The sequence below is a fragment of the Equus asinus genome, chromosome 15 (genome assembly GCF_041296235.1).
Source record: "Equus asinus isolate D_3611 breed Donkey chromosome 15, EquAss-T2T_v2, whole genome shotgun sequence".
NCBI classification, from domain to species: Eukaryota; Metazoa; Chordata; class Mammalia; order Perissodactyla; family Equidae; genus Equus; species Equus asinus.
Genome location: NC_091804.1, coordinates 21,687,281 through 21,713,740, shown reverse-complemented (window position 1 = coordinate 21,713,740; position 26,460 = coordinate 21,687,281). Strand labels below are relative to the sequence as shown.

At 49.6% G+C, this 26,460-nt stretch overlaps 1 protein-coding gene across 8 annotated transcripts in view; it reads left to right on the top strand.

Moving 5' to 3' along the window:
* The first annotated feature begins 6,022 nt into the window (after positions 1 to 6,022).
* Positions 6,023 to 26,460, top strand: part of SNPH (syntaphilin) — a 36,213-nt gene continuing 15,775 nt past the window's right edge. For all 8 annotated transcript variants that reach the window (XM_044748776.2, XM_070485695.1, XM_044748777.2 and 5 more), the window contains exons 1-2: positions 6,023 to 6,181; positions 6,430 to 6,534. The gene's annotated coding sequence lies outside the window, so the exon portion shown is untranslated. The remainder of the gene's footprint in view (positions 6,182 to 6,429; positions 6,535 to 26,460) is intronic.

Genomic DNA, 26,460 nt, shown 5'->3' with positions numbered 1-26,460 from the left:
CTATTTTACATTTCCACCAGCAATATGAGAGTTCCAATTTCTCTACATGCTTGCCAACACTTATTGTCCCTTTTTGACTATCGCTATCCTAGTGAGTCTGAAGTGATATCTCCTGGTTTTGATTTACATTCCCTAATAACTAATGATGCTGAGCATCTCTTCACATGGATTTGCTTATATTTTGTTTAGGATTTTTGCATCTGCGTTCATGAGGAATATTGGTCTGTATTTGTCTTCTCTTGTACTGTCTTTTTCTGGTTTTGGTATCAGGGTAATAATGGCCTCATAAAATAACTTGGAAAGTGTTTCTTCCTATTTTATTTTTCTGGAAGAGACTGTGTAAACTGGTGTTATTTCTTTTTTAAATGTTTGGTAGAATTCACCCATGAAACCCTCTGGATCTGGAGATTTATATTTCGGAAGGTTTTAAATCATGAATTCAATTTTTAAAATAGTTGTAGGGCTATTCAGTTATCTATTTCATTTTGGGTGAGTTTTTGTAGTTTGTGGTCTTCAAAGAATTGTTCCATTTCATCTAAATTGGTGATTATGTGTGTGGAGTTGTTTGGAGTATTCTCCTATTATCCTTCTAATGTCTGCGGGGTCCATAGTAATAACCCCTTTCATTCCAAATACTGTTAATTTGTGTCTTCTCTCTTTTTTTCTTTTCAGTTGTACTAGAGGATAATTAATTTCATCGATCTTTTCAAGGAACCCGCTTTTGGTTTCATTGATTTTCTCCTTTGTTTTTCTCTTTTCAATTTCATTGATTCTCCTCTGATATTTATTTCCTTTCTTCGGCTTGTTTTGAGTTTATTTTGCTCTTATTTTTCTAGTTTTATTAAGGTGGAAGCTTAATTGATTTGAGACCTTCCTTCTTTTCTAATATAAATTCTCAATAGTATATTTTCCCCTCCAAGCACTGCTTTAGCTGCATTGCACAAATTTTGATATGTTGTATTTTCACTTTTGTTCAGTTCAAAATATTTTCTAATTTCCCTTAAGACTTCCTCTTTGATCTGTGGGTTATTTAGAAGTATGTTGTTCATTTCCAAGGGAGATTTTCCTGTTATCTTTCTGTAATCCATTTCTAGTCTAATTCGTTGTGGTCAGAGAACATACTTTAAATGATCTTGGTTCTTTTACATTTTTTAAGATTTGTTTTATGACCTAGCGTAGGGTCTGTCTTGGTGGATGTTCCAGGGCCCTTGACTCTATCATGCAGCTGTTAGGTGGGGTGTTCTATAAATGTCAGCTGGACCTAGTTGGTTGAGAGTGTTCAGTTTTTCTGTACCCTTGCTTATTTTCTGTCTGCTACTTCTACTGATTACTGAGAGGGGAGTGTTCATGGCTGCAGCTATAACTGTGAATCTGTCTCTCTCTCCTTTCAGTTCTGAGAGTTGTTGCTGTGTGTGTTTTGAATCTCTTTTATTAGATGCATACATTTACAATTACTATGTCTTCCTGGTGAAGTGACCCTTTTATTATTGTGGAATGATTCTCTTTATTCCTGGTAATTTTCTTTGCTCTGAAGTCTACTTTTTCTCACATTAAGCCGTTCCAGCTTTCCTTTGATTAGTATTTACATGGTATATCTTTTTCCACCTTTTACTTTTAGCCTACCTATATCATTATATTTAAAGTGAGTTTCCTGTAGATAGCATCTAATTCACTTTTTAATCCATTCTGATAATCTGTTTTAATTTATGTATTTAAACCATTTACATTTAATGTAAATATTGATATATTTGGATTTAGAGCTACCATTTTATTATTTGTTTCTTGTTTGTTCCTTCTTTTTTTCATTCCTCTGTTTCCCTCTTTCTTGTCTTCTTTTGGAATATTTGAATTTTTTTAGAATTCCATTTTAATTTATATATTAGGGTTTTTTTTTTTTTTTACTATATCTTTTGTTATAGATATTTTTAAATGGTTGCTTTAAGAATACAAAATACACACAACTCTATTTTTTTCTTTTAAGATTGGCACCTGAGCTAACAACGTTGCCAATCTTTTTTTTTTTTTCTGCTTTTTTCTCCTCAAATTCCCCAGTATATAATTGTATATTTTATTTAGCTGTGAGTCCTCCTAGTTGTGGCATGTGGGACACCGCCTCAACTTGGCCTGACGAGCAGTGCCATGTCTGCACCCAGGATTCGAACCGGCAAAACCCTGGGCCACTGAAGCAGAACTGCAAACTTAATCATTGGGTCACCGGGCCAGCCCCCCGTACTTAACTCTTTATACTCCACTTAGAATCAATATTTTACCACTTGAAGTGGATGTGGAAACTTTGTACCATGTAAGTCCCTTCACACCCCTCCTTTATGTTGTAATTGTCCTATGCCTTACACCTACAAACATTGAAACCCCATCAGACAACGTGACAACTTTTGCTTTCAACTGTCAAACATATTTTGAAGAATTTAAGAGGACAAGAATAGTCTTAAATCACCCAGATATTTACCATTTTTATTGCCCTTCCTTCCTTCCTTATGTTCCAAATTTCCTTGTAATATAATTTCCTTTCTGTCTGAAGAATTTTCTTTAGCAGTTCTTTCAGAGCGGGTCTGCGGGCAATGAATTGTCTTAGTTTCCTTTATCTGAGAAAGTATTAATATAACTTTCGTTCCTGAAGGATGTTTTCACTGGGTACAGAATCTGCTTCCCTGCTCTTTTCTTTTAGCTGTTTAAAAATTTTGTTCCATTTTTCTCCTCCTCTCCATGGTTTCGGTTGAGAAATCCACAGTTATTAAAATCATTCCTGTATAATTAACACACCATTTTTCTCTGATTGCTTTCACAGTGTTTTCTTTGTTTTTAGTTTTCAATAGTAACTGAAAATTATTACTTTTCTATTATTATCATTATTGTTATTTGGTTTATCCTCTTTGGGGTTCACCAGAAAGCTGGAGCTTGGAGCTCTGTTTGCTCTGTTTGGCTGCCTTCTTCCCACAGTCGCACCTGCACCTGGAGTCAAATGGTGGGAGGACAGAAAGAGACAAAAAACAGCAGAGGCTCGCCCTCTCAGGATGACAGCTACTCTGATTGGAGAAGTTCCTCCCTTAGAGTTTTAGGCACCTGGGGGTCCCTGCTGTCACAGCCACCACTGCAGGACTGCCTGGGGGCTGAGTCATGAGCTGATGCAGAAAAGGTTAAAAAAGAAAAGAAAAATATTTCCCCCACTCACCCTGAGCATTAGGGATCTCCCTTCCTGATTCAGAACTAGGGAGATTCCTTGGGTGCTCTCTCTGTGTCGATTCCCCCATTCCAGATTTTGGGCCGCCTTGAGACCAGACCAGGGGATACCAGGAGAAACAAAAGTGGTAAACTCAGTTCAGGGGTACGTCAAATGCTGGCCTCTTCCCCAGTTTGCCTGCTAGCATTTCTCTTCAGCCCCCAAGTAGCTGCTGCACGCATGTCGTTCAGGTTTTATCAGTGCATTCAGTGGCAGGAGTGTGCTGACCCACAACAGGAACCCAAATTGCTTTTGAAACTACACAAATCTAAGTATTTCCCAATTAGTACAAAACAAAACTACAAATTTCTTTAGAATAATTTTGTTTTATGCTTAAAATCCTCATTTGTTGCCATTTACATTATAACTAAACACTGGCTCTGTTCCCCATCACATGCTTTATGATGCTGAGGAGAGAATTCTTCACTAGCTAACACCATTCCAGATGGAAGTAATGTGGGTGGAGGTGCTCTCTTGTTTGGGAGAAATACCTTGTGGAGATTTCTGGGAAATGTAGTCTTCTCAGTGCCAAGCAAAAAAACATGGGGGACAGAAAACCAGGTTTTTTAAATGAGGATCTCAGCAATTATCTCCTGATAAACAGGAATTACATGGCTTCCTTCACTTTTGCTTTAAGTGTAAAGAAGTCACTTATGTAGTTTAAGTGGGCCTTAGGGCAGATAAAACATTCATCAATTAACTTGCTAATACAGCATTAGTTTTTTTTGTACAGCAGGCCTCATTTCATATGGCTTTTTCAACTATAGTTTCCTATTCCTGCTACAATTACTCTGCCATGTTTTTCCGCAAAGCATAATATAATGATGGACATCCAATAGGAGAATTCAAATTAATTGAATAGAGGGAAAAATATAACCAATGCCAAAAAATTCTATGGGCATTTGTTGCAAAATTACAGGCATTGTTATAGGGTGATGGATTTGCCACAAATCAAAGCTACAGAGGGGCCGGCCTGGTGGTGCAGCGGTTAAGTTCAAACGTTCAGCTTCTCCATGGCCTGGGGTTCGCCGGTTCAGATCCCGGGTGCGGACATGGCACCGCTTGGCACGCCATGCTGTGGTAGGTGTCCCACATATAAAGTAGAGGAAGATGGGCACGGATGTTAGCTCAGGGCCAGCCTTCCTCAGCAAAAAAGAGGAGGATTGGCAGCAGTTAGCTCAGGGCTAATCTTCCTCAAAAAAAAAAAAAAAAGCTACAGAAAAAGATTTAACTTTGAAAAGCAACAGTAACTTTAAAATAATTGTTTTTTCATGTATTATAAATGTTATAAATATTAACTATTTCTTACCAGGCCAGTACTGCAGCATCATAATATAAAGTCGGTGAAGTTAGTTCACAAATTCTCCTTCAGCTTAGGATGAAGAGTAGAGGGCACCAAGTTCAGCCTTGTCGAGAGCAGACAGAGACTTAAGGACTTAAGAGTCTTAAGAACAGGATGGCATCTGGCTGAGTGTTTTTACAGAAGACTAGCGCAATGCGTGCTTGCTCTCTCATTCACTCAGTCAACGTTTATTGAGCACCTAATACGTGTTAGGTGCTATTTGAGACACTGGGGATACAGTGGGGGACAAAACAAAGTTCCTGCCCTCGTGGAGTGTACATTCTAGTGGGGGTGACAATGACAAACAGGAACTGTACAATATGTCGGCTGTGAGTGACATAAAGCAGAACCAGGGCAGAGGGGGAAGGGGAGGAGGGAATTACCATTTTAGGGAGGGTGGTCAAGGCAGGCCTCCCGGAGACCGTGACATCTGAGCAGAGATCTGGAAGGAGTGAGAGATGGCTTTGAGCAGAGGAATGACTGATCAGAGAGTTAGGGCTTGTTCAGGAGGAGGGAGCCCTTCCCGCTGAGCCCCACTTCTCACAGCCGGAGCAGATAAGAAACCAGGCCCAGAGAGTGAATTAACTCACCTGAAGTTGCATGGCTAGAAGTGGGAGGGCTAGGCAGAGAATCCAGTTTTCTGGGTCTTGGCTTCCCCTGTGATAGCAGGTGGAAGACAGAAGGAAAAGGTGTATAGCAAACACTTTAGGTTCTGACTAGTTTTCCATCTTTCCAAAGACTCACCATCTTTTTTTTTTTTTGCTTTTTCTCCCCAAATCCCCCCACTACATAGTTGCATATTTTAGTTGTGGGTCCTTCCCGTTGTAGCATGTGGGACGCCGCCTCAGCATGGCCTGAATAGCAAGCGGTGCCCTGTCCGGGCCCAGGATCCAAACCGGCGGAACCCTGGGCCGCCCAAGCCGAGCGCGGGAACTTAACCACTCGGCCACGAGGCCAGTCCCAAGACTCACCATAGTAATACTTCAAAGATTTTCGTTTTCAGATATTTAAGACTCTTGCCATCATCTTTCTTGGTAGTCCAAGTGCTGTTCGCATTACATAACCCTGGTACTCAGAGATACATGGTTTGGGGTGTGAAAAATGTCCCTAAAGAAATGCAGATAAAATTATTATTTAACATAAGCCGACTGTGTGCCAGGAAGTGTGGGTATCATCATCCCCTGTTACAGGTGAGAAAGCTGAGGCCCAGAGAGGTGAAGGGACTTGCTCAGGATCACACAGCGTGCCAGTGGACCAGGGCGCTTTCCGCCAGGCGCCACAGCCGGGCTCCAAGTACAGGCTGGTGCGTGGGTGGGAAGGGACTCCATTCCGTGCGTGCTCGCGTCTCCGCTCCCGCGCCCTCTGGAGCAAGATGCCAACTATCTCTTTAAGAAGGAAAGTGAAGACGGGCCGCTTACGCAGCCGCCGGCGAGCCGCGGACTGGCTGGTCCTTTCCATCCACCTCGCCCTCCCCTCCCTCCCTCCCTCCCTCCCGGCAGCCCCAGCCCCGGCGAGCGCCCGGCCAGCCGCCTCCAGCAGGGGCTCCGGAGAGCAGTTCGGCGGCCCGGGCAGGGCAGCCGAGGCCATGGGAGCCTCCGCAGGTGATGACAGGGACCCCGGGGCCTCCGGGCCCGCCGCCCGGCTGCGCTCGCCGCCGCCCCGAGGGCCGAGGGCGGGGTGGGGGGAGGGGAGGCGCGGGCCGCCGAGGAGCCGCCGGAGCGCCCGGCCCGAGCCTGCCCTGCGGGCTTCTGGCTGCGGCGGCCCAGCTGTCAGCGGTCTGGGGCTCGGTGCCCGCTGTCCCCGCCGCGTTCACCCGCCCCTGTCTGTCTGCCTTTCCCCACCGCCGCAGGTTGCTGATCCGGGCCAGACAGCTGCAGCAGCGACTGCAGAGGCGCTGCGCCAGGCGGCCGGAGTGGTGCGAGCCGGCGGGGCTGCGGAGGGCCAGTGGACTCAGGTGAGGAGGCCGCGGCCGAGCGGGAGGGGGCCCTGCCTGCACCGCGGCGGGAGGGCGGGCGGGGGCAGCTTGCGACCGCTCGCTGCGGTAGGATCCCTCCGGGGGCACCGGCCGAAGAGGGGTTAACTGTGACTCATTCTTACCTTCCCTTCATTCCCCTACATGCCTCTAAGCGCCCCCCCCCCCCACTCCTGTGAAATTCACTAATTGGAGGATGCTGAATGCAGCAGGGGAGATGCCCAAGGAGGGCGATTAGGAGGGTTTTAAGGACCACCCAGTCCTATTTATCTTCCTCTTCGGGCATTTGGCAAACATTTAAACCGCTTTCCTTCTTGGAGGTGGAGCAAGAGTACCTAGGGGTGGGAGAAGGATGGAACCCTACACCCAACCCAAGGTCAAGTGCCAATGACTGCCTCGTTCCCATATTCCCCCGAGAAGCATCAGAGCCCTGCGGTAGATCCGGAAGACTTGCCCATGACCCCTCTAGTGGGAGATCTGAGCCTCAGTCTCCCTGGAGCCCCCGTGGGATGTGATGCGTTCTCCTTGTGCTCCTCAGCAGGGAGCTGGGTAGCCCCGTATCCCGTCCCCGACCCTGCAGACTGAGGAGAGGCCTGGTCTACCTGTTTCCTCTGACCTTCTGGTGGTGTGGGGTGGGCTGGAGGGGCTTCCCAGAAGCAGATGATCTCCGCAGGCAGGGGGGTGGAGGGGAAGTGCCAGCAATTGGAGTTCTAGTCCCTTAGCTTGCTAGTAGGCCACAAGTAGCCATCTTAACATTCTTTAGGCGTGGGTGTCTGTTTGCTCATCTGTTAAATGCAGGAGTTGGATTAGATGGTCTGTACGATTTTAATATGCCCCTCAAGTAGCTCTTACATGTCAGGGGGATCCCTCTACTGAAGCAACCCAGAATTTAAATAATTGGGGTTTCCTTAATTGATCTCTTTTAGCTCTGGACTTCTCAAGTGAAACGTTGACCTTGTGGGCCTCCTGGAACGGGAGGCATCAGACAGTCCTATATTGGCATCCCTGCCCCGTCACCGGGGTACCGTTGTCAAGTTACTTCCCACCTCCAAGCTTCAGTTTCCTCATCTGTAAATCTGGGAAGTACGTGCCTCAAAGGGTTGATGTGAGGATTAAATGAGATGTACATGGAAGCACCTAAAATAGTGCCCGGCATGTAGTAGGTTTGCAGGGACACAGGACTCGGGAGACAGACTGGGGGAAGAGAGGAGGGGTGGCTGCTTCCAGTCCTTTGCTCTTCCCCTCCCCCTCCCCCACCAGTCTCTTCCACATCCCTGGGGATGCTGTGCCTGCCAGGGGACAATGAATGCTGGAGTGTGCTGGGCTGCTGGGCTGAGGACCTAGGAAGCAGCCAAGAGGTACAGCCATTTCCATTGCAAAGGCTGTGACATCATCCTAGCAAATGATGGTCCCAAGGAGGCGTCTATAGCCCAGCACGGGGTTTGGAAAATCTTGGCATCTGAGGGCAGAGACCCTAAGGGGACAGAAGCATCAGAATCTTGTGTGCGGGCAGGGGGCAGGGACCACGGCTTCCTGCTTTCATCTGGGTCCCACTACTGCTCCCTCGCCCTCCCTGGAGTCTCTCACTAGAATCTCCCAGAGACATGCAGTCGGGTTTTTGGTGCCCATGTTTTCGATTCTTTATCTTCCCTCCTGCTGTCGTTGTCAACCAGCATTCACCTTCTTGCTCCAGTTTATTCCACAGATGCACTCTGCTTCTTGACAGCATAATAAAGAATGCTCCCCATAGGGTGGGGCGGGGCATTTGGGCCAAAAGAAATTATGTCCCCACCTCCTGTAAATCCCCATTAGATTGTGAGCTCCTCCCAGCAGAGGCCCTGTCTTTTTCCTCTCTGTGTCTCCAGTGTCTAGCCCATGGCTAGCACCCAGGAGGTCCTCAGTGAGTGTTGAATCGAATAAGTTTGAGAAAATTATGTCCCTAAGCCAATTAGATTAGGGAGAAACTGTGGGACTGTGTTGACGGTGGAGGTGAAAGCCCTTTCAAGTATAGGGCCCTGTGCAGGTTGTTGGTTGTTCTTACTATTGCTGTTACTAATACTATTATTATTGTTGTTGCTAATATTGTCATTATTGCCATTGCCAGTGGCCCACAGTTGTTTCTCTCCTCTAGTGAGGCTTGAAGGGGCTAGATGGGCCTGGCAGAGTGCTGACATTGGCAAACAGATGGCGCTGGCTGGTATAAGATGAACGTGAGGAGGATGGGATGAGAGCGATTCCAGCCGTTCGTTCGCTGTGTTTGGGGGAGGGCGCAGATGAGGAGAACCAAGTGGCTGGAATGGACATGCAGCAGTACTCTCAGTATCATTTCTGGACTCCCAGCCCATGACCTAGCTCAGGTAGTCCTCATAGCACATCATACCTATTTGAAAGATGAGGAGACTGAGGCTGAGAGAGATTGACGTGCCTAAGATTGCACAACTACAGGTGGCAGAACTGTAATCTGACACCAGCTCCATCTGACTTGAAAGAGTGTGCTCTTCCAAAGGTTCCCTGCCCACCCCCCGTCCATCCCTTGCTGTTGTGTGTTGGAGCTGTGTGTACACTTGCACGCATGCATGGGGAGAAGGGAAAGCGGTGAAGGAGTCATGACAGGAAGTCAGGCGTTTCCAAAGCGATGGCTGCAGGGGACCCGCTGGGCTGAAGAGTGTGTGAGTCAGTGCTGGGAAGTCTTCCTTTCACCGTGAGCTCCGCTTTGCTGGTGGGCGGTGCCCCTCGTCAAGGAGAATGGCTGGGAATGAATGACAGTCATGACAGACGCCCTCTCTGAGCGCTTCCTGTGCGCTGTGATCTGTTTTACCCAGGTTCGCTTATTGACTCCTCAGACAATCCCAGTATGTAGAGCTATAATTTTACCCGTTTTACAGGTGAGAAAGCCGAGGCAGGGAGGCAAAGGGTCTTGCCCAGAGTTACACGGCTGATGTCTTGTGGAACCTGAGGAAGTTAGGCTGGAGGTGCGCTGTGCTGGGAGTCAAAGGGCTGCTTTTAGTCTGAGCCCTCTCACTGAGTAACTGGGTGAGCCGGATTCCCCCCAAATGTCGGGGTTCCCATCGCGCAGGTGGACCCCATGCATCTACTGGCTCTAAAAGGCCTAAATGCCACCTTGTCCCAGAATAGGAGTGGAGGGGACTCCTTGTCTGGCTAACATTGACAGCATTTGTTTATTATTAATTAGCCAGGCCCTGGACTATGTGCACGGGGTACAGGAAGGGGTAAGAGGTGATCCTTGGTTTCAAGAAGCTCACAGCTGACAGAGGGAGACAAATATCTAGACCTGTAGTGATGATAAACCATCTAGGCGCTGTGATAACACTGACACAGGGCGTAATGGGACGGGGGAAAGGGATGGTCTTTCCCACTCAGTGGGTCAGTAAGGCTTCAGCGCGATGATGCCATTGTCTTCTCCTTATTTTCTGCATTGAGTTTGTGAAACAGTAATAATAATAAAATATTCTACCCAGTTTAGGACATTTCCAAGCAGCTCTAAAGACTCATTGGCATTTGACCCAGCAATCCAAAAGGTGGCCACAGATTCTGGGGGACCACTCAGGCTTGCTATGTAGCACGGGTCCGATGGAGCTATCCATTTGTCCCAGGTGGGCCAGAGCCTTTCCTGTCCTTAGAGGCTTCTAGAGGCAGGACTCAAATTCCTCCTGGGAAGCCTGTCTAGTGCCTATACCTGTCCAATAGGCTTGGGGAATGGCCCCTCATCTCTCCTCTCAGCATTCCACCTGTCTGGAGCACCTAACACCTGGAGAGGTGAAGGCATTTACCCAAGATTACTCAGCAAGGCTGGGATCATAACTCTGACCTAATGGGGATTGCATTTCTGAGCCATATGGGACCTTTCTACATCCAGGTCACCAAGGGCCTGAGGGCCGTTTCTCCACTTGATGGGCAGCTCGCACCGGGTGAAGGTCTGATGCGGGCCATTTGAAGCTTGAGCTGGGGGCCGTTGGAGAGAGGGAAGCCTGTGTTCCCTGGGCTGCTTTGCACCTCTTAATGGACAGATATTTTATGAAGTGTTTGTCACATGCTCAGCACTCTCCTCTGAACTGAGGTGCTGAGCCAACCAAAAGGGAGCGTCTGGGAAGCAGCCTGGCACAGTGGAAAGAACTAGTGCCGGGGAGACAGGAGACACACCTCGGCTCTGCCATCGGCTCTCTGGGTGCCTGAGGAGGGGCCTTTGGTTTTCCACACCTGCAGAATGAGAGCCAGCGGTGGTGTCTCTGGGGACTCCTCAGGCTGAGACGGGCTAACAATTCAGCACCTATTCTGTCCTTCTGTAATCACTTTGGGGGTACAAGAGTGGCTTGGCTCCAGATCGCTGTAACTTGAGGAAGAATGAGATAAATATAACAAGAGGCGCGAACAAATGCTCTGTGGGTTTACTGGAGGGAGGGGGCTGGGGAAAGGCTCCGTTTAAAAGCCACCTCTTTGAAGCTGGGGTGAGACGCACATCGAGGTGGGGGGTGCTTTTGAACCCGGAGCAGAGCAGCAGAAGCATGCTGCCGTTCTGGGGCAGGAAGGCTGTATAGCAGAAGAGTGATCCTCAGACTCAGGTTTCAAAGATCGGGACATTTGGGAATCTATCCTGGGCTGGCCAACCTTACATTTTGCCAGCTAAGGATATTCAAGTGACAGTTAGAGTTCTGTTTACTGTCACCATCATATGGTGAGAGAACCAGCATTTAAACACCTCTGTCCCCAAAGTAAGAAGGCTCTATAGTATTGGAACAAAAGGTACTCCTTCAACGTGAGTGCATTTTGCGTTATTAAAAACTCACTGCATCATCCGTATTTTGCTCATTTTGCTGCAGACCAGTGTTCTTGTGTCTGACGCTGAGTCAGGCTGCTTGGGTTCAAATCCTGGCCAAGTTACTTTTTCTGTGAGAGCCTCTCTTTGCTCATCTGTAAAGTGGGGACATGATAATACCTACCTCATAAGGCCATGTAGGAGGTCTCCAGGTAGTTCTTACATGTATGGAAATATGGAAAGCAAGGGGCCTCCAACCCAGCGGTCTACAGAGCAAAACATGTCGGTTGGGCTGTTTGGGGCTTATAGCGAATTGCACAGAGCATCCCTGAAAGGGGTGGCTGCTGGCCTCCCCCCACCCTTCTTGCCACACACGAATGTGGGCCCAGTGCAGTTAGAGCTTCTCATCCATCAGACAGAAATCCGGATGTTTGTTGGTGACATTTCTTGATTTTTTTTTAACTGTGGCCAACTAGACAACATTTTTAAGTGCACATATTAAAATATATCTGTGACAGGCCATCAGTCTCTGTCCTCTGGTGCCATGTTCTAGATGCCGGACACGTAGCACTCAGTAGTTGTCAGCTGAGGCTCAGGGCGGAGAAGGGGAACAGGCTGGAAGGCCAGTGAGGGCCAGGGCACACCTTGTCTGCAAGGCTAGGTGACGCGTTCCTGTGGCAGCCTGTGATCCTCTGCGGCTGTGTCCCCAGCGTCAAAGGCCCTGTTTGTGCCCCTTCCCTTTCAGCAGCACTGTCACGATTGAGTCTCTAGGGACTGAGGTCTCCAGACACTTCTGTGTCCCCTTGAAGCTGGCACTAGCCCGGCCTCCCTACCACAGGGTCCCTGGAAGCTTGGTCGACAGGCTCCAAAGAGGGAATTTGGCTGATGGCCTGTGAAGCTGGCACAGAAGCTGCCCTCCAGAGGCAGGCGTGAGAAGAGGCACTGACAGCTCCTGATCTTTGGAAGCCGGGCTGGCCTCGTGTCTGAGGTTCTGCCGCCTTCTGCTTGGGGTGTGAAGAGGTCTGGGCAGCAGGCCCTCTCTGTAGACAGCCCCGCCACACGGCCACCACAGAGGAGAAGGTGGGATCTGACTGGGGAGGAAACCCAGAGCCTTCTCAGAGAGGGACCTCAGAGCAGTTCCTAACTAGCAGGAGGAGCCCCGCTGACATGGTTGCAGGGCATTCTGGGATTCAGAATAAAGCCACTGATGACGGTTTACATTTTTGTGGCTCCAGTTAATCGAATATGCATCAAGACCCACCGTGGTAAGGCCCTATCTTGGCCACGGTGGGGGAGTGCAAAGAAGTATTTACATCCATTCCTTCTGCCACTACGTACGCAGTGTCTGTTCCATGGGCAGCCACCCAGGTGTGGTCCCTACCCTCTGGCTTGGTGGCCTGATGATAAAGATATATGGACGGTGCACGGGGCCTTGCTCGTAGAAACGTTAATAACAGCTGCCATTTGATCGTGTGCCTTCTGAGTGTTAGGTGCTGGCCACATAGCTCCTGTTTTAGAGGGTGGATATGGGGGTTGAATGGACTCTTCCTCTGAAGCCCCCAGCACTGTGCCTGCCACACAGTGACACTCGATGAAAGGGGAGCTGCGTCGTTCTTGACCTGGACAGCTGGGCAGATGCAGAAGAAACGCCAAGACACAGATGGTCAGAGAAACCAAGATGAGGCAAAACAATTCAGGCCCCCTTAGCCTGTTATCCTCATCTTATAGACGAGGACACCGAGGCTCAGAGAGGGGAAGTAGTTTGTTCGAAGTTACACAGCTGCTGTGTAGCAGGGCCAACGCTTAAATGCTGGTTCGTTTGGCATGGAAGCTGTTCTTTCTTCTAAGCCATATTGCCTCTAAATAAGTGATTCATGAACAAAGTAATGAAACTACCACGTAGGACAGGTGTGGCCCAGTGCTGCCTGGTGAGGTAGGGAGCTTTGTAGTTGAGGAAACTGAGATGACTAGAGAGAGGAAACAGGCCAGAGTCACACAACCTTGAACCTGGGGTCAGGACTCCAGCCCAGGTGTTGGGCGTGGCTTCCCGTACTGTCAGGACAGAATGTAGGCTTCAGCGGTAAAGATCGTCGTCTGCAGATGCTCAAAGTACAGTCATGGGAGAGAGCCCGGTCTTCCACATGCCCTGAGGGGCAGACCCCAGACCAGCCCTTACAAGTGCCAGCCAGGGAGGCAAATTTTGGCTCAGTTCAAGGAAGGACATTCTAAAATGGAAAACTATCTAGCAATGGAATGGTGTATTTTGCGAGCTAGTTCATCATCGCTAGGCTGTGCGCATAGGTCTGGATGTTCTAGAAGGAATTCTTGCCATGGGACGGAGTTTGGAGTGGCTGAGCCTGACAGTCTTTTGACCCAGAGGATCTGGAATTCTAGTGTAGGACTGGTCACAGATGATGCAAGCTGTGTGTGCCACTGGTGTTCCCATGAGAAAGAGTAGCTGTAGGGCTATCTGGGAAGGCTTCCTGGAGGAAGAAGAAGAATTAGAGCAGGAGTGAAAGGGAGAGGAGTAGGACTGTGTAAGATGAGTGAGTCCTGGGGCAGTAAGCCCACCAGTCTGGCTGGGTTACAGGGCTGGTGCCCTTCAGCAAATGGCATTCCCCTGTTCTCTTTGGCCTCTTAAATGGTGGAAACAGAGGCACAGCAAATCCTGGGTCTTTCCTACAGCCTCATTAGGAGGCTGGTCTGGCACCACTTCCCGTCTTACCTCCCAGCCACCCCCTCCTCTCTTCATTGCACCCCTCATCTCCCTTCCATCCTCCCTTTCAGAAGTGGCCAACTTTGGACATCTGAGCCCAATGAGAAGAATGGCACACCAAGCATTGCCTCTGCAGAGAGGCGGAGCCTATGGCGTCCCACGGAGGCCACTTTCCTCACATTTGGGGCACAGAGCCAGAGTCAGGCGAGCCTCGGCTCCTTCCCCCAAAGCAGCCCTGGGCCTCCTAGGAGCTCCTCGCTCGCTGCTCAGGGTGACCTCCTGCTTCAGAGGCAGGCCTGGCTCTTCTCCAGTTCTGCTACTGGTTAGCCTGGGACCTGGGACAAATTGTCTTCCCCTGGGGCCATGTTCCCATCTACCAAAGAGGGCTCGATCATTCCTGCCTGAAAGGAGAAGGGATGATCTGCTGAGATCCTCTGTGTGAAATGGACACAGCAGCCATCCCCACAAATACCACTGCTCCCTACGGCCTCAGCTGCTTCTCTGCCCCTCTGAGTCCCACCAGGTTAATGAAGACAGCTACACCACACACCGGGCAGGGGTATGTGACCTTCCAGCTTCCTCCTACAGCTCTGTTGAGGAAAGTAGTTTTGCAAAAGAGGAAACTGAGTCTCAGGAAATTTAATCAGCTCGTCCAAGGTCCCACAGCTATTACATGTGGCCGAGTGACCAAATACCTGATACTAGAGCCAGAGAAGGGCATTTTGATGCTTTGTTACCCCAGAAATGTCCCTGAGGCACCCTCAGGTGCTCCACTTTGGGCCGGCTGTGTCCCCCCGTGGCCGTTCCCTTCCACATGTGACTTTTTCTCACCCCTCTTCGCTCTGCCTGATGTTGTCTTCCTGCCACTGCTGTCTCCCGGGTTCCAATCTGTGTCCAGGCCCAGCTCCAATGCCATCTTCCAGGACTCCCTCTTCTGACTCCCACAGCTCCTTCACAGAGCCCAGGCTCTTGGTCACCATGCCAAGCACCATGCTCCGAGGATGGCGAGTACCTGACCCCTCCCCACCCTCCTGTTCACTGCCCTGCAGAGACTAGCCCATGCTGGGTGGAACCCACGGCCCAGCCTGGAGCGTAGGACAGCTTGAGTCAACTCCCTGTTTTGTGGCTTCCTTCTGGAGAGCCCCTCTCCACCCCGACAGGAGGGGGCTCCTCACTCTGGGGCCTCTGTGCCTGGGAGAGGATGGGCCTTACAGTTTGTTAGGGCCAGCAGGAGGTTGCTGTGGTAAGGAATCCCGGGGCCAGCATCCAGATGAAGGAGACCAGGCCAAGAGCCTAGACAGCATCAGACCCCTCGCCCTGCCCTCCGAGTGGTCCAGAACAGAGAGCATGGACTTTGGACTTGGCCTGGACTGCCAATTCCGTCTCTGCCATGGATTGACTTTGTGACCATGGGCAAGTCACTTAATTTCTTTGACCCTTTGAATCCTCCATAGTAAAAATGGGCATCATGATCATAATTGCAGCCTCATAGGAGCAAAGCTGGTGTGAGAATTAAACTAGATTAGAAATTCCATATGTGTGAGGCCCCCAACACAGGGTTTGGTACACAGTAAGTGCTTAATAAATGCCAGTACTCTTCCATCCATGGTTAGAAAGAAAGAACTGTATAACTTCCCTCATTTTCCAGAAATCTGATACATCTTCAGTTGGTAGTGAGCTCCCCTCTCACTAGAGGTGTTCAAACTGGGTGTGGGTGACTGCAGAACAGCAATGTTATTTAGAGAAATGGAGCTTCAATCAGATGGATGTTGGGCTTTGAAACCTGCAGATTCTTTGCTGCCCTGAATTTCTGTGATTCTGTGAAGTCTTGACTCAGATCTCGTTAGTCAGTTATTAGAAATCAGTCGAGGTTTGGCGTGGATGTCTGTTTAGCACAGATAAAAGGGAATTCTGCTGGAGCTGTGAGCTAGTTGGAGGCTTTCTCCCGAGAGGAGGCAAGGCTGGAAACAAAATCAGGTCCAAGAAGAAGAGCTGGAATACATCCTGTGGAGGGACCCTGGCTGGGCTGTTTGGGGCTTGTGGCTAAATGTTTAGTCTGAATTTTGGGAAGGCTCCACCATGGCTGATAGAAGTCAGGGACTGTGTTTGATGGACCTCTGAATCCCCAGTGCCCGGCACAAGCCAGGCACACAGGAAGAACTCTAGAAAAATAATGAGCAAATGACAGGTAGCCTTGGTGTCTCTTTCCAATGGAATCCCAGGTTGAGAGATTGTCAGGGCTGCCCTAGAGGCCATGTGGCAGTTTCATACTCAATGTGTGTGCGTGTATCTCTGTGTGTTGTCCATGTGCGTGTGCCCGGCTTGCTGCGAAGGACTCCTCCAGCTTGCTGCTGCTCCTCCTTCTCTTCCCCTTGCCCCTCCCTCCCTTCCCCATGTACCCACTGATCTGCTTCCTATCACTGTAGATTACTTTGCATTGTCTAGAATTTTATATAAATGGAATCCTACAGTATGTACTTTTTTCGTCTGACTTCTTTCACTCAGCATAATTATTTTGAGATTCGTGTTTTTGTGTATATCCATAGTTTATTCCTTTTTACTGCTGAGTAATTCCATTGTATGGAAGGGTAAACCACGATTTGTTTATCCCTTCATCTGTTGATGGACATGTGGGCTTTTTCCAGTTTTTTGCTGTTATAAGTAAAGCAGCTATGAACATTTGTGTCTAAGTCTTTGTATGGATGTACACCCCATTTCTTTTGGGTAAATACCTAGGAGTGAAGTGGAGTGACTGGATCATTTGGTGAATATATATTTGACTTTTTAAGAAACTGCCAGAGTGTTTCAAAAGTGGTTGTACCGTTTTACATTCCCTGCAGCAATGTGGGAGTTCCGGTTTCTCCACATCCTCACCAACACTGGGTATGGTCAGTCTTTTTAATTTTAACCATTCTGATAGCTATGCAGTGGTATCTCCTTATGACTTTAATTTGCATTTTCCTAATGACTAATGATGTTGAGCATCTTTTTGTGTGCTTATTTCTCATGCATATATCTTCTTGGTGAAGTATCTGTTCAAATATTTTGCCTACTTTTAAATCTTTAACCATTTGGTTATTGACCGTCTTATTTTTTAGTTGTAAAAGTTCTTATACATTCTGGATACAAGTTCTTTGTTAACTATATATTTTGCTATTTTCTCCCTGTCTGTGTCTTGCCCTAGAAGAACCCTGTGGGAGGTTCAGACTCTGTGTGCTTGTGTGTGTGTATGTGCGTGTGTGGGTGAGAGAGAGAGACTGGCTTCCGCAGAGACTCCTGCTTCTGAATTCGTGTCTTCTCTCCTACCATCTAATCACAGAAGGACAGCACCCAGAGGTACTTAAAGTTCTCACATCTCAACAGCTTCGTTTTGTGGACAGGGAGCCTGAGTCCCTGAGACCCCACGGATGTAGTGTCAGAGCCCACACAGACCCCTGATGCCTAGAGGAAGAGGGCGCATGGGGGGGCACCTTGATGCCTTTTATTCCTGTGACCCTTTCTGAGCCTCCCTCCCCTTGTCTGTAACGTGGGCACAGCAGTGCCTTCCTATGGGTGAGAGGCTGGAGCAGAGCCGTCTAGCTGACCATCCTAGCTCCAAAGCCGAGGATCTGTGTTGGCGCTCTCTCTCACCCTCACATGGCCTTGAGGGGCAGAGGAGGAGGACCCATGTATTCATTAGGGAGGGTTTGTTGAGTGCCTGCTGGCCGGGTTTAGGGATGCGCCACTGGAGCAGTGCTGGGCACACTTTTCTGCTTTGCTCTGAGCTGTGTGGAACCTGGCTGAGGGCCTCATCACCTCTTCTGCCAGAGCCCTTTCACAGCTCACCAGCAGCACACATTCTGCCTAAGCCCAATACCTCTGTGTGTGTGTGTGTGTGTGTGTGTGTGTGTGTGTGTGTAGGCTTAGAAACCCTCAAAAGATGGAATATTGTGGTCCGCAGGTGGAGATGTGTGTGAACAGCCTGTGTCCCATTGGTGTAAGAAGTGCTCCAAAAGGAGGTTGCACAGTGGGGCCACCAAGGAGGGAGCCGTGAACTGTCTCCTATGAAGCTACGCACAAGCGTCCATGCTTGAATTGAGCTTGGAAGATAAGTAGTAGGTGGAAGAAGCTTGGAAGGAAGATAAGTAGGTAGAAGCTTGGAAGGAAGATAAGTAGGTAGAAGCAGCTTGGGAGGAAGATAAGTAGGTGGAAGCAGCTTGGGAGGGCTTTCTAGGCAGAGGGCACTGCATAGGCAAAAGCATGGAGAATCCACAAGGTGAGCTCTGTCAGGATGGTTGGGAAGAAGATGGGATGGGAGATGAGGCTGACAAGGAAGGCAGAGGTCAGGTTGTTACAACAGCTCTATGAGAGGGGGAGGTGTTATCTCCATTTTCTAGATGGGGAAACAGGTACCAAGAGGTCAGGAGAGGTGTGCCCTTAGGCCTGTGAGTCAGCGGCAGAGCCGAGTGTCCTGGCTGCCAGCACTGTGCTCTCTCTACTGCGCCAGGCTGTGTCCTGGGAAAGATGTAGGGTGCAGCTCTCTCAGGGCCCCTTTTCCAGGTACCTGGATAGACTGTGTGGATACAGGACTCCCGCATCATGTTTGGCTGCCTGACTCTCTTCAGCAGGTGTTCACTAGGCCTTGATTCCGGATCCAGCCCTGTTCCTGGGAAGACCCCCAGCCACCGAAGGCATGATGCCCTCTTCTCTTTTGGCCCAGGGTGTCGCCGCTCACAGCACACAGGCCAGAACTGCCACTGCCACTCTGGATACTTATGTGTTTTAAGCTGGGTCTGTTGACACCCCTGGACAAAAAGGGGTTCTGTTATTAAGGGAGAAGTGGGTACTGAACGTCAGGTAGCCAGTGGTGCGTATCCATCACGCCCAACCTGCCCAGAAGCCTGGGCATCGTCACGGTTCTGCCCGTTCCCTGGCTCCCCACAGCCCGTCTCTTCTGGGCCCTCAGGAGTCTCCCCCCCAATTTCTCTTGAAGCCCTCTTTGCTTCTGTCACTTCTTCTCCTCTCCTCATCTCTTCCCCATCCATTCTCGGCAGAGCTGGCACAGGGTTATCTTCTGTAATGTGGACCCCACCCCGTCATTCCTCTGCTCAGAATTTTTTCTGTAGGCTCAAGAGGCACTCCCCCAGCGCCCAGCCTTCCTCTCTCCTCCTCCTCCACCCCTGCACTGCTGGTCCAGCAGTACCCATGCCTCTGTGATGTTAACTCCTCGCCCTGAGCTCTGGAACGCTCCTCCACAGGCAGCTCGGCATCCATCCTTCAGAACCCTGCTCAAGGGTGCCTGCTCCTGAGTTCTGCAGGGGGACTCGCTCCCTCCTCTGCCCAGCCCCTCCCTGACATGCGCTCGATTACTGGGACTATCCGAGGCCCACCCAGCACAGTAAACACTTGGTAAATGTTGACGGAAACAGCCCTGCCGGAGCTGCCACACAGATGGGAAGTGCTGTAATTAGGAGGGGGAGAAGCTCTGGGGGACTTGCTTTCAATCTTGGAGCTAGGCCGCTTTTAGCCAGGTCTCTCCAGGAGGCCTCAGTTGCCCCCTTGCCGCATGGGGGTAAAGATACTTGCCACAAGGCCGAAGAGACACAGGAGGTTCATCTTGGATAATTCCTGTGTTTGAGCTTGAACTCCTTGCCTTCCAGGAGGCGAGGCTGAGTGCCAGTGGTTCTGGCAAGCGGAAAACACAGCTGATGTGTGTATGTCAGGGGTGGGGGATCAAATGGGAGCTCAACCCTTGAGGGAAGCAGTTTGGTGGCACCTTCATGCTTTTTGACCTGATAAATCTACTACTGGGGCTTCATCCTGAGGAAATAGTTCTAAATACAGAAAAATAATTATCCACAAAGATAACTATTGTAGCATTCTTTTTGATGTGAGAAAGTGTACATTTTCAACAGAGGGAGGAGGTTAACTGTGATAGACCCATGAAATGGAATATTAAGCAGCCCATAAAATACTTTTTATAAAGAATATGCTATATTCTGGGCAATTCTTAAACCATGTTAAATTTTTGAAAGATACAAAGTTGCATGTATGCTCTGGTTATAACTATGTAAAAATAACAACCCCCTCAAAAAAAAGGGTTTTTCTGTGCTTAGGAAAAAAAACCTAGAAGGGACAGCAAATTAATCAATGGTTTATCTTTGAGTAGCAAAACTGGAGGATTTTTTTAAAAAGTATGCACTACTTTTAGAACTATAGTAACCGCTTTCATAACTGTAACTATATTTAACGTTTATAAATTGCCCACTTGGAGCTAAGGGAGCCTGTTTTAATTCTGTGACCTTCCTGGGATGAATTATTCATTTGTCTCCAGGCCTTGGTTTATAAAATAGGGGAAATAGTGTGCGTTGGGCGGTGTGTGCCAGGCTCTTCAGGGGCGTTAGCTAATTCAGTCTTCACGAGTGAAACCTCATTGTGCAGATGAGGAAACTCATCTTGTGGTCAGTCCTCTGCTAAGAACTAGGTTTCCAGCCGGGTTCTGCCCTGGGACCAAGCCCCTGCTCTGCACACTGCCCCCCACACCCCGCCACACACCCCAGGCCCGTGTGATTATGAAGATCTCTGATGCTCAGGGGACAAGGCAGGTGAGAGGGACACCTGAGAGCACGGTGTCAGCAGAGCCCTGCAGGAGTTCGTCTCACTGCCGGCAGGTGGGAAGAAGGGAGCTTTTGGCTGACTGCAGTCTGAGCTGGCGTGCTCTGCTGTACCTCTCCCGCCCCAGTGGCCTTTTCCTGAACAGGATTTCCCCCTCAGCTCAAGTCCCCCGTTCTGTGTTCCAGCCTCCTCAGCCCAGCACCTTGGATTCCGAGCTGCCAGCCTAGGGTTCGAGTCTGGCCTCCACCCCTGATTTACCTGGGGACTTGGGCCACCCCCACCCCAACATCAGATCCTCTGCCTTTAAAATGGGACTGGACGAGACAAGAGATTCCAAATGCCAGTACTAGGCGACTGACAGACAAAGCCACTCAGGTGTGAGAGCAAGAATGCTGGCAAAAAGGAGCCACTCCTTTTCTCAGCCCATCCCTGCCAGGCGGGAATGCAGGCACAGGGCTGCAGGATCTTTGAGTTTGTTTAAGATTAGCTGGGAATCTGGATTTTTTTTAAACATGAAATCTCTCTGTCTATAAATGCCAACTCAAATTAAAATGCATACACATCAGGCCAAAGGAGAGTGGTCTACATGAGTGATGCGGCTCTGGGCTGCCAGTTCGGGACCTCTGGAGTGCCTGCCTCTGAGCACTTCTGGCTTGGCCCTCTGGTTCCTGGACTCCTGGTCTGCACACACTGCTGCAAACCGTGCTGGGCAGCCTGAGGCCCAGGCCTGTGAGAGCAAGAAAGACAGTCTGCTCAGGAGGAGGAGGAGGGGCCTAAGTGTGGCTCTGTTGGGCCCCCACACACGCCCTAGGCAAACACACAGGCCTCCATAGGGCCCCGTCCTGCTGCCTGCCGGAAACTCTGTCCCAGCTGTGACTTGCTCTGTGCGAGGCACTGCTGTTGGCAACTTGACCCACACAACCTCTTTATCATCAAGACAATGATTAATCGCAAGGACTTATAGGGAAACTGGCCCTCAGAGTGACTGACCTAAGGGCACACGACTCCAACTGGGCTGGGATTTGAATCCAGAAGTGCCCAGTTGACTCTACCATCTGAGCTCTCGCATGTTGACATCACGCCCCTCAGAGGGCACCTGCTGGCGCGGGTGGCCGTGTTTAGTCCACAGAGCTGAGCACATACTGAGTGTGACTATGTGCGCACACTGGTGCATAAACACAAATGGACCTATGGTGTCTAACTCTGTACTGGATAGCTGTGCGTAGTACAGTTGATTCCTGCTATTTGCACTTGTTACATTCTGTAAAGCCGCCGCGAGCCCTGAAGTGGTGAATACCGAACGTTGCTCCTAGGGAAAACACAGGGCTGGGCTCCTGTGAGCCTCTCCTCCCAGGATTGTCATCAGTCGATCAATACCTGACCTTGTTTAGTGTGTGTTCTGAAGACACCTTCTTTAATGTGTGTTGTTGATTCATTCACTCATGCCAACAGCACTATAACTTGCACCTGAACGAGGCTTATCTGACACACATGTTTTCTCCATAAGGCATGTCACAGCCTCCTGTGCATAGGACACTAGACAGCGCTTTCAGGACTATGCTTGGGGCCATTTTAAACAGTGAAACCCCAACAAAAAGCACCAAACTGTTAAAACCATGGCGCTAAATAGACTGCGAAAGGGACACTTGTTTAGAGCATGGGAAGTGAAACAAGAAGGTCGCCCTGTCCCGCCTCAGTGGGGACGTGCGCATCAGGCAACTCAATGCTCCACTGCTCTGCGCCTGTCCACGGGTGACCGCGAGAGAACTGGAGTGTTGTTTAGGGGTCACATGTGAATCTTAGTGAGTAGGTGGCTGCGTGGACACAGAATCCGTAGATAATGAGGATCCGCTGCAATTTTGTGTCTCATCTTTCTCTGGGGGCTGTGAACAGGAGCCGAGGTTGTTGCCACACTGACTGGGTTTTCTGAGTGCAGCGATGTCATTTGGAGGGGCAGCTGGGACCAGTGCTGGTTCCACTGTGGGTGTTACGCACCTTCGTGACAGTTCACTGGTCTCTGGAGCCTGAACGTCCTCAGTGGTAACATGGAGAGGACACCCGCTAACCTGTGGGGCATGGGAGGGTGAGCCATCCGGGAATAAGTGTGGGGCACCAAGCACAGTGCATGGTGAGGTCCTGACTGAATGGCAGCTTGCTACTGTGCTCCTCTCATCTTTTCCCTTAAGATCCAATTATTCGGAGTTTTGCTGTCCAGTCCCTGCTGGACACTGAGGAACCGGCGATGAATACAACCCTTGGGGCTCATCGTCTAGTCGAAGGGACAAGCCCACCTACATGGGACACCATGTGTAAAAGGACTATAATGATGTAAACAAAGCACCACAAAGCCTTTTTTTGCCCCTTTGACTTGCTAAGAAGCCCGTGCTTACTTGGGTGGTGACATCAACCCAGCTGAGTGCAGACCCACTGACTCACTCAGCAAATATTTATCCGGGGCCCATGGTGTATTAGGCACCGGTCCAGGTGCTGGGAACTAACTGAAGAACAAAATGGGCAAATATCCTTACCTGCCCAGAGCTTCTAGAGACAATAAAGGAAATAAACTCATGACTATATCAGCTGTTGCTAAGGACTGTGGAGGAAATAAAGCCTGGGGAGAAAGAGGAGGGTACGGGGGCAGAGGGGTTTATTTTAAATAAAGTGGTCAGGAAGGTCCACCGAGGAGGTGACACTGGAGCAAAGACCTGAAAGGAGAGAGAATACGCTGGGCAGGGATCTGGGAAAAGTACATTCCAGGCAGAAGGCACAGCATGTGCAAAGGCCCTGAATGGGAGTATGCGAGGAGGGAGTGTGGCTAGAGCAGAGTGAATGGGGGGGGGGTGAGGTCAGAGAGACAAGGGAGGGGGACAGGAGGTACAGGGCCTTACGTCAGCCAAAATAAGGGCTTTGGCTTCCAAGCCAAGGTGGGAGCCCTTGGAGGGGTTCTGAGCGGAGGGGCAACATGATCTGATTCACATTCTACAAGGATCCCTCTGGCTACTGTAGAGGTTGTAGGGGTGACACTGTCACAGCATCCAGGAGAAAGATGGTGTCTTAGACCAGGGAGGGAGCAGAGAGGTGCCGAGAGGCGTCACATTCAAACCAGGAGTTCGTATTCTGGACATGTTCATTTGAAGATGCTCTGTCGGATCAAAGTGGCAAAAATGTCCTGAAATTCTGTTGTTTGGTAGACAGTGATTGGTTTGTATTTTTTTTTTTTTTCTAATAGACCTAGGTAGGTATAAGTGATTCTGTAGTCAGTGACCCCTGAGATACAAACTCTTTTATAGTATTTCAGATTAAGATTTTGGACTGGATCAAGATGTAATGTATATGAATTGGAAGAATATACTTAGGTGAATAAGTAATTACTACCATTTGTGGTGTGCTTTCCCTCTGCCGGGTCCTTGCTGGGTCTTTAGCATGTGGTATTGTTCTCATCGTGACCATACTCATGCACAACTATAATTAGCCCCATTTTACAGATAGGGATACTGAGGCACAGAGAAATAAAGTGGCATTCCCACTGTCATAAAGATGGCAGATGGCGGAGTTTGAATTCTAATTGGAACCCAAAGCTGTGGTTCATTGGTCTCTAAGCAAAGGGGAAAAACTCATTCTAAGACAGAGAGCTTTTAAAATAGGACCTAGATGTTTACAGAATCTCTCTCTTAAAACATTTTTTAAATCCTCACTTTAGCTAAATTCAGGGGTAGGGCAGTTTCTCTAGAGAGGGAAGACTTCTTGGGAGAAGGGTTTATGAATTACCTTCTTCCAGCAAGTGTGAGCTGTGCTGGGCCCTGTCAGAGGCCCTGGATCTTAGTTAAGGCAAAGACTTCAGCTTGACGTCGGCAGTGCCATTGGAAATCAGCCTGATAGGAATCAGCTGCAGTGGATGGCGGGGAAGCTGGCAGCTGGAGAAAGAAAGAGGATCTGGGAGGAGAGACGAAGGATGCTGAGTGGGGTGGGCATGGCTCCTGGGCTGGAACAGGAACGGTTGGGTGAGCTGAGCTGGTATGTCTGCGCTGAGCCCCCAGGAGCCTCGAGGAGATAGATGAGACTTGGCTTCCAACAGGAGCCGTATGCCAGAGTGGTTGGTAGGATGAGAATCAGCTGGCCCACCTTCAGCCTCATGTCCCCTGCTCCTAGAGCTCACATGTGGCTTTTGGCAAAGTCTTTGGTTTTCTGTTTTGAAAATGTGGCAGTTGGACTAGATTGTCGTGAAATGCCAGGAGAGAGAGCGCGAGAGACAGCATGAGTTTTTGTGGTTTCCTGTTAGGGATTCCCGGGAAGACACAAGCTGTCTGATCTCAGATTGGGTGGGGGGCTCTCTCCATGGAAAGGGGCTGGCGTCCCCGGCAGATCAGATGACATCTCCACCTCCACTTAGCCCTTTGGTCCTTGTGTTCCGCGGGTCCTCTGATCTCACATTGGCAAAGCACAGCACACACAGGGCGGCTAAGGTGAGCTTCCAGGGCACCTCTTTCCTCCATCTTAGGACCTTCCTTGCAGGTTCCCAGAGGACAGGCCTCCCCGCTACAGCAAATCCCATGCGATGATGTGTCTTTTAGTGTCCATTTTAGGGGATCTTTATTTCTCCTGGGGATCTAGTTTGCTTCCTGCTCTCCCTTAACCATTAGAACAAGAAGACTGGGCATAACTTCTCTTTTTGCATCTGTGGCCAGGAAGCTCAAAGTGAAATCTGGACCTCATTGTTGTCGTCATGGTTGTGTTCGTGGTCAGGCTGTGATACTCCCTTCTTCCATGGGCCTCAGTTTCACTACATGTCATTTGCAAGCTGTCTTAAAGTTGGTGGGACTTCTCCTGCTTTACCCTTAGGCTGTCCTGCCATGACTTCTTTACTCAAAAAGCTACGCTGTGTTCTTATTTTGCTAACCTTTTGCCTGGATTCAAATGGGGGGTGAGAGGTGGGGGCTGCTCCCAGAACCCTCATCACTGGAGTCAGGGGTCAAGTCGCAGCGCAGGCTCTGTCCTGTACTTACTGGGCAACCTCAGGCAAATCACATACTCTCTCTGGGTTTCGGTTTCTTTCTGTAAAATAATGGGCTGTGACAAAGTCTACCCAAGGTCCTTCCCATTTTAGAATTCTGAGAGTCTGTTAGCCCCTGTTGGTAGCTGGGATAAATGTGGGGAGAGTACTGATCAGGGATCCTAAGAACCAAGGCAGAGATCTGAAAAAAGGAGGATCCGATGGGATGGAGGCCTATCATCTTCCCTTTATTGATGCTTTAGAGCGGGAACCTCGGGAGCAGGGGGCGGGAGAGGACTGGCTGAGGCTGACAGCTCTATCAGCCAGAAGCCCAGGGAAGCATATGCTGCAGCCAAGGTCACTGAAGGGCCTCCATCTGCCAGGAGCCACTTGCCAGGCAGCCGCTGAGCTGGGGGCAGCACTACAGCCCCTCGGTTCCCCACACCTCCTCCTGGGTGACTGCAGGGGCAGCCCTGGAGCAGCTGGACAGTGGAGGGGTGGAAACCAGTGTTCCCGCTGCCGCCCCTGCCCCATGGAGGAGGCCTGCTGGGCATTGCCCTGGAGAGTCATCCAGGGCACTTGGCTGGGCAGGGGGTGCCAGTAATTTGAGGGTTGCCCCCTGGGCCTGCTCTGACTTCATCTGAGGTGGTAAAACAGGAGGTGACCCCTTCCAGAAGTAGTGGTAGTAATAGCAAGAGAAGTTCAGTCGTCTAATTGTCCAGGGACTTTCAACATCCCTCCGTTCATTACCTTGGTGGGATCCCAAAGAGACGGGCGGGGTCAGGAGGGTGGTTCCCACTGAATGCATGAGGTAGCTGAGACTCCAAGAGGTCA